Source organism: Rhyacophila brunnea, unplaced genomic scaffold, assembly GCF_057557595.1.
Source record: "Rhyacophila brunnea isolate RB1 unplaced genomic scaffold, BYU_Rbru_1.0 scaffold_10, whole genome shotgun sequence".
NCBI classification, from domain to species: domain Eukaryota; kingdom Metazoa; phylum Arthropoda; class Insecta; order Trichoptera; family Rhyacophilidae; genus Rhyacophila; species Rhyacophila brunnea.
In genome coordinates this window covers 45,242,003-45,249,502 of record NW_028232752.1, presented here as the reverse complement: position 1 = coordinate 45,249,502, position 7,500 = coordinate 45,242,003, and the positions used below count along the sequence as shown (strand labels likewise).

At 49.5% G+C, this 7,500-nt stretch overlaps 3 non-coding genes across 3 annotated transcripts in view; all 3 read right to left on the bottom strand.

Annotated features, from left to right (window-relative positions):
- The window catches only part of LOC147079303 (large subunit ribosomal RNA), a 4,110-nt gene extending 2,666 nt beyond the window's left edge, over positions 1-1,444 (bottom strand). Inside the window, exon 1 of the ribosomal RNA XR_015071724.1 lies at positions 1-1,444. This exon is cut by the window's left edge and continues 2,666 nt beyond it. This is a non-coding gene — a ribosomal RNA (large subunit ribosomal RNA).
- A 398-nt stretch (positions 1,445-1,842) lies between these two features.
- LOC147079302 (5.8S ribosomal RNA) lies at positions 1,843-2,004 on the bottom strand. Its single transcript, XR_015071672.1, has one exon. It is a non-coding gene; the product is annotated as a 5.8S ribosomal RNA (ribosomal RNA).
- A 152-nt stretch (positions 2,005-2,156) lies between these two features.
- LOC147079301 (small subunit ribosomal RNA) lies at positions 2,157-4,100 on the bottom strand. Its single transcript, XR_015071702.1, has one exon. It is a non-coding gene; the product is annotated as a small subunit ribosomal RNA (ribosomal RNA).
- Between the last annotated feature and the right edge of the window lie 3,400 nt (positions 4,101-7,500).

Genomic DNA, 7,500 nt, shown 5'->3' with positions numbered 1-7,500 from the left:
TCATCTTCGAGCAAGACGGAGATCTCACCCATTTAAAGTTTGAGAATAGGTTGAGGCCGTTTCGGCCCCAATGCCTCTAATCATTCGCTTTACCGGATGAGACTGTGTGAATGTAGCGCGCCCGCGAGGGGCGCGAACATATTTCTCGAGCGCCAGCTATCCTGAGGGAAACTTCGGATGGAACCAGCTATTAGATAGTTCGATTAGTCTTTCGCCCCTATACCCAGTTCCGACGATCGATTTGCACGTCAGAATCGCTTCGGTCCTCCATCAGGGTTTCCCCTGACTTCGACCTGACCAGGCATAGTTCACCATCTTTCGGGTCCCAGCGTGTACGCTCTCAGTGCGTCTCGATAATAACAACGGTGGCTTTTTCGAAACGCCTCGGGAATGCGGCGGGACCGCGGAAACGGTCCGCGCATCTTCCCTCCGGCGCGACCGAGGCCGCGCCTTTCACTTTCATTGCGCCTCTGGGTTTAGTGTAAAAAAATCCCAATGACTCGCGCACATGCTAGACTCCTTGGTCCGTGTTTCAAGACGGGTCCTGTGAGTGCCCAAAACAAACCCACCGCCGACCGGGACGCGTCCCGTCCGAGAGCGCGCCGCTAACCACGACGGCCGACGCGCGACACCCGCGGCGCACGAGGCGCCGGGGGCCGCACGAAGGTCGCCGCTGCGGCGCGACGGACGACCGGCCGAAGCCGGGCGGACGCGAACCTCGTTCTCTACCGTCGCGTGCGGCGGCCGTGGACGCCGCGGCTCCGCCCCTCGTCGAGGGACGGGACAACCGCACGGCGCATTCGACCGCAGCGCGACGGGTCGCGGTGTTATACTGAGGGAGAAGTGCACGCACTCCGGGGGCCCGTCGGCGAACCCGCGCCCCCCCCTGCCGGCGCACCCGCGAAGGCGCGTCGGCAGAGGGTGAGCGGCGAGACGCGGACCCCGGCGGAAGAGCGATGAATCTCCCCGTTCGCTCGTTTGAGTTCCACAGGTTTACCCCTGAACGGTTTCACGTACTCTTGAACTCTCTCTTCAAAGTTCTTTTCAACTTTCCCTCACGGTACTTGTTCGCTATCGGTCTCGTGGTAGTATTTAGCCTTAGATGGAGTCTACCACCCGCTTAGGGCTGCACTCTCAAGCAACCCGACTCTGGGGAGAGAGACCGTCGCGGCCGGCTACCGTCACCACGGGCCTGGCACCCTCTACGGGTAAACGGCCCCGTTCAAGATGAACTTGGACTGGCAGCCGTGACTAATGACCGCGCGTGTATGTATAATTCTCCTCCCGAACGCTACATTTCCCGGCGGCCCGCCGGGGCCGCAGGATTCAGCGCTGGGCTCTTCCCGTTTCGCTCGCCGCTACTCGGGGAATCCTCGTTAGTTTCTTTTCCTCCGCTTACTGATATGCTTAAGTTCGGCGGGTGATCTCTCCTGATTTGAGGTCGACAAACAGTTTGCGTGCAAAATGACGCATGCGAGCGCTCAGACTCACGCGCGGCGACGCCTTTTACGGGTTGTGTGCGTGTGTGCGCAGCGGCTTTTGCAAGTCACCGCGCTCACGCCACGTTCCAGTGCGTGCGCGCGAAGCGAGCGCCCGATGCGAGCGCACTGAGGCGCTACATTCGCACAGGGCGCGCCCGACAACAGGCGTCGATAAATATTTGACCGGACGCCCGGAAGGACGGGTGGGTGGCGGAGGCGTGCGTGTGCACGCGACCTATCCCCCCCCCCCGCCGACCTGGCGACGCCGGCAACTGCTCGCGAACAGCCACACACACACACACACACAAGTGTGTGTGTGTGTGTTATATGACCGTTCGCAGTCTGGTGTTTCTGGTGTACGCGACCCTCAAACAGGAGTGGTCCGTCGACAAACTACGTCTTGCTCGGACCGCAATGTGCGTTCGAAATGTCGATGCTCATGTGTCCTGCAGTTCACACTCTGACGCGCATTTAGCTGCGTTCTTCATCGACCCACGAGCCGAGTGATCCGCCGTTCAGGGTAATCTAGTGATTACATATTGTTGTTGTTATATTGTTTCGTTTTCGGCATATTATATATTTCATAATGCACATGCGAGATGTGCAAAATAAATTTATATAAAAAAAAAAAATTACACGTTACGCGTACACGCGCACATGTTCGTTTCGCACAGGAAATGATCCTTCCGCAGGTTCACCTACGGAAACCTTGTTACGACTTTTACTTCCTCTAAATGATCAAATTCGGTCAAACTTTCCGGCGCGTCAGAGGCCCACGAGGAGCTTCCGCGCGCCAGTCCGAAGACCTCACCAAATCATCCATCGGTAGTAGCGACGGGCGGTGTGTACAAAGGGCAGGGACGCAATCAACGCGAGCTGGTGACTCGCTTTTACTAGGAATTCCTCGTTCATGGGGGAGAATTGCAAACCCCAATCCCTATCACGAAGGGGTTTCATCGGGTTACCCGGGCCGTTAAGCCAAGGAGGACACGCTGATCCCTTCAGTGTAGCGCGCGTGCGGCCCAGGACATCTAAGGGCATCACAGACCTGCTATTGCTCAATCTCGTGCGGCTATATATACCGCCGGTCCCTCTAAGAAGATTTTCATTGTACGCCGGTAGTGAAGACCGCGACGCGCCCGCGCCTCCGACGCAGAACGCCAAAGGACACGGACGCGCGCGGACCCTCGTGATACCGGTTGTACGTCTATTTAATAGGCTAGAGTTACGTTCGTTACCGGAATTAACCTGACAAATCGCTCCACCAACTAAGAGCGGCCATGCACCACCACCCACCGAATCGAGAAAGAGCTGTTAATCCGTCAATCCTTCCAGTGTCCGGGCCTGGTGAGTTTTCCCGTGTTGAGTCGAATTAAGCCGCAGGCTCCACTCCTGGTGGTGCCCTTCCGTCAATTCCTTTAAGTTTCAGCTTTGCAACCATACTCCCCCCGGAGCCCGAAAGCTTTGGTTTCCCGGGAGCTGCCCACCGGGTTAAAATAATGAAACTTCGGCGGATCGCTGGCTGGCATCATTTATGGTTAGAACTACAGCGGTATCTAATCGCCTTCGAACCTCTAACTTTCGTTCTTGATTAATGAAAACACCTTTGGCAAATGCTTTCGCTTTAGTCCGTCTTGCGACGATCCAAGAATTTCACCTCTAACGTCGCAATACGAATGCCCCCAGTTGTCCCTATTAATCATTACCTCTGGTATCAGAAAGCCAACAAAACAGAACCGAGGTCCTATTCTATTATTCCATGCGTACAATATTCAGGCAAAACTTAGCCCGCTTTGAGCACTCTAATTTGTTCAAAGTAAACAGCCGCGACGGCCCGCCTCGGCGAACGGCCGACCTTGCGGCCGACCGACGCCGGATGGCGAAGGACGCACCGGCGAGAAGCCCCGCAGACGTGCCTGTCGTACCGCAGTCGGTAGACCGACACCGCAGGACACAATTTCAACTACGAGCTTTTTAACCGCAACAACTTTAGTATATGCTATTGGAGCTGGAATTACCGCGGCTGCTGGCACCAGACTTGCCCTCCAATGGATCCTCGTTAAAGGATTTAAAGTGTAATCATTCCGATCACGAGGCCTCGGACGAGTCCCGTATCGTTATTTTTCGTCACTACCTCCCCGTGCCGGGAGTGGGTAATTTGCGCGCCTGCTGCCTTCCGTGGATGTGGTAGCCGTTTCTCAGGCTCCCTCTCCGGAATCGAACCCTGATTCCCCGTTACCCGTGACAACCATGGTAGTCGCATAAACTACCATCGACAGTTGATAAGGCAGACATTTGAAAGATGCGTCGCCGGTGCTAGACCGTGCGATCAGCTCAAAGTTATCTAGAGTCATCTCGAAGAGCGACGGACGACGCGAGCGCCGACCGCCGATTGGTTTTTGATCTAATAAAAGCATTCCTCACGTTCCCGTTCAGAATTACGTTTGCATGTATTAGCTCTAGAATTGCCACAGTTATCCAAGTAACTGTGTACGATCTAAGGAACCAAAACTGATATATTGAGCCATTCGCGGTTTCACCTTAATTAGGCTCATACTGAGACTTGCATGGCTTAGTCTTTGAGACAAGCATATGATTACTGGCAGGATCAACCAGGGAGCTGCTCTGCGAGGCCGCGGGCGCGCGCGCACTGGGCGCGCCGACACCCGCGATCCACACGTCACACGCGAACGCGCACCGGAGTCACCCGGCGGGCGACGCTGGCTCTCTCTTTCGATTTTTAACGTGCCGACGCACGAGATACAACGGATTGTATGCATACATACGCACAGAGCACGAGATCGTGCTCCGCGTTTCTCAATTTCCCATCGTAAAACGTGCACACCGAAAACGCACGCCGTCGGCGCGGTAAACGGAGCGACGGAGGCTGAAACGCCGTCCGCCGTCACTCGACAGGATGATTCTGCTAGCGCGGAACTCCAGAGTGATGCGATCGCATAGGCCGCGGCGACGAAATATAATCGCACGCCGGGTGAGTGTCTCGTCTCGCAAATGTACCGCCGACGCGGCCGAATGGCCGCCGCAGTTTGCGAACGCCGTGAAGGAAGTCTTGTCAAAGACGACAACCCACTGCTATACATACGATGGATGAGGGGAGAGACCCAGACGACAACAACAACGAATACGGACACGGCAATGTTGGGTAGCGCAATAATCCGTCGCCATTATTTTATCGTACAGTTCTCTCCTGCGTACATTTTCCCTCACACATTATAGTGTAAACGCGGCGCACTACCGGCCGCGTAACCGAAATAACACTACAAAAGGCGAAGGTGACGATTCTCTTTAGGTTTAATCTTTCATTTGAAATTTCGAATTGCGAATTGCGAATATATATTTTGGTAATTTGGATAATTTTTTTTTTTTAATTTCAATTTTTTTTTTTTTTTTTTTTTTTTTTCATCCATCATTATGAATGATATAAAACCATTGAAATAAATATCATTATGAGAACGTTATATTACGCTCGCCACCGAACGGTCGAGGGTGGGCTGAAATGCCGATACGACGCAAATATAGCTTGCCAGGCGGACGCGGTCTCGTACTTCGTCTCGTACGGTCTCGTCTCGGTCTCGTACTTCGTTCGCAAACCGTCAAGAGTGCCAAACAAAATGTAGCATAGCATTGATAAAGCGCCGCACTACCGACCGCGTGACCGAAATATCACTACAAAAGGCGAAATTGACGATTCTCTTTAGGTTTAATCTTTCATTTGAAATTTCAAATTGCGAATTGCGAATATATATTTTGGTAATTTGTTTGGTTAAATTTTTTTTTTTAAATTTCTAATTTTTTTTTCCATCATGATAAGATATGATGTATGAAAAAAAAAATTAGGTTATATTATGTTAGGTTAGGTTAGGTTAGGTTAGGTTAGGTTAGTTTAGGTTAGATTAGGTTAGTTGAGGTTAGGTTAGTTTTTGTTTAGGTTAGGTTAGGTAAGGTTAGATTAGGTAAGGTTAGGTTAGGTTTAGCTTAGGTTAGGTTGTGTTAGGTAAGGTAAGGTTATGTTAGGTTATGTTAGGTTAGGTTAGGTGAGGTGAGGTTAGGTCAGGTTAGCGAAAGAACGTAGTCGACGAGAGCGCCGCTTTAAGCGAGCCATGGGCCCTCCTGGCTAGCTAAATCTGCGTCCCGCCGGCATCGTCTACTTGACATGCCGGAGGGACGCAGATTTAGCTAGCCAGGAGGGCCCATGTCTCGCTAAAAGCTGCGCTCTCGTCGACTACGTCCGTTCGCTGACCTGACCTAACCTCACCTCACCTAACCTAACCTAACATAACCTTACCTAACCTAACACAACCTAACCTAAACTAAACCTAACCTAACCTTACCTAATCTAACCTTACCTAACCTTACCTAAACAAAAACTAACCTAACCTAACCTAAACAAAAACTAACCTAACCTAACTTAAACTAACCTAACCTAACCTAAACTAACCTAAACAAAAACTAACCTAACCTAAGCAAAAACTAACCTAAACAAAAACAAACCTAACCTAAACAAAAACTAACCTAACCTATCCTAAACAAAAACTAACCTAACCTAACCTAATCATACCTAACGTGACCTAACCTAACCTAAACTAACCAATTTTTTTTTTCATACATCATTTATTATTATGATGAATACCATAAAAAAATATCAATATCATATCGTTATAGGGCATAAACGTGATCAACGAGCGTGTCACTGATCATTTTAAATGCGCCCGATACGCCTCACCTGAAAGAATATTTCATTGTCTTCATTTCGACGTTCAACATAGGAATAGGTAAGTAAAGCGCGAGGGCGAGTTCTAGCGGTAAAATTTGATGTTAAAATAATTTTTCATTATTTTTCATCCAACATATATTATTATGATAGATATCATATACCGTTGACATGTCGATAACATAATATCGTCATAATACGCACGCCGCCGAACGCGGCGAGAGTCGGACGTGAAGTGCACGATGCACGACGATTAAGCTCGCCAGGCGGGCCACGTGTCGCGCTCTAAGCGGCCCTCTCGTGCGTCGTCGACGGCCGAAACGGCGATGTCTCGCTTTAAACGGCGCTCTCGTCGACGACGTTCGTTCGCAGACCTAACCTAACCTAAACTAACCTAACCTAACCCAAACACAAAAACTAACCTAACCTAACCTAACCTTACCTAACCTAACCTAAGCTAATTTAAATAAAAAAAAAAAAAATCTTTTTTTTTACATCCATCATATTATTAACATTATATATATATAACGAAGAATTAAAAAAAAAAAAAAAAAAAAAAAAAAAAAAATTAAAATAAACCTTACCTAACCTTACCTAACCTAACCTAAGCTAATTAAAATAAAAAAAAAAAAATCTTTTTTTTTACATCCATCATATTATATTATTATGAAATATCAATATTATATCGTCATAAGGCATGAACGTAATCGTAAGATAATTTCATTGTCTAGTTCTAGCGGTATAATTTGATGTTGAAATAATTTTTCATTTCTTTTCATTCATCATACATTATTATGATAGGTATAATATACCATTGACATAACGATAATATAATGTCGTTTAAATACGCACGAACCGGCGAGAGTGGGACGTGTGAAGTGCACGATGCCGGCGGGACTCAGATTTAGCTGGCCAGGCGGGCCCGTGTCACGCTTTAAGCGGCGCTCTCGTCCGTCGTCGACGGCCGAAGCAGCGACCTCGTCGTCGAAGGATGTCTCGCTTTAAACGGCGCTCTCGTCGACGACGTTCGTTCGCCAACTTAACCCAACCTAACCTTACATAAACCTAACCTGACCTAACCTAACCATATTATCGTCATAATACGCACGCCGCCGAACCGGCGAGAGTCGGACGTGAAGTGCACGTTAGGTTTAGTTTAGGTTAGGTTGTGTTAGGTAAGGTAAGGTTATGTTAGGTTATGTTAGGTTAGGTTAGGTGAGGTGAGGTTAGGTCAGGTTAGCGATCGAACGTAGTCGACGAGAGCGCCGCTTTAAGCGAGCCATGGGC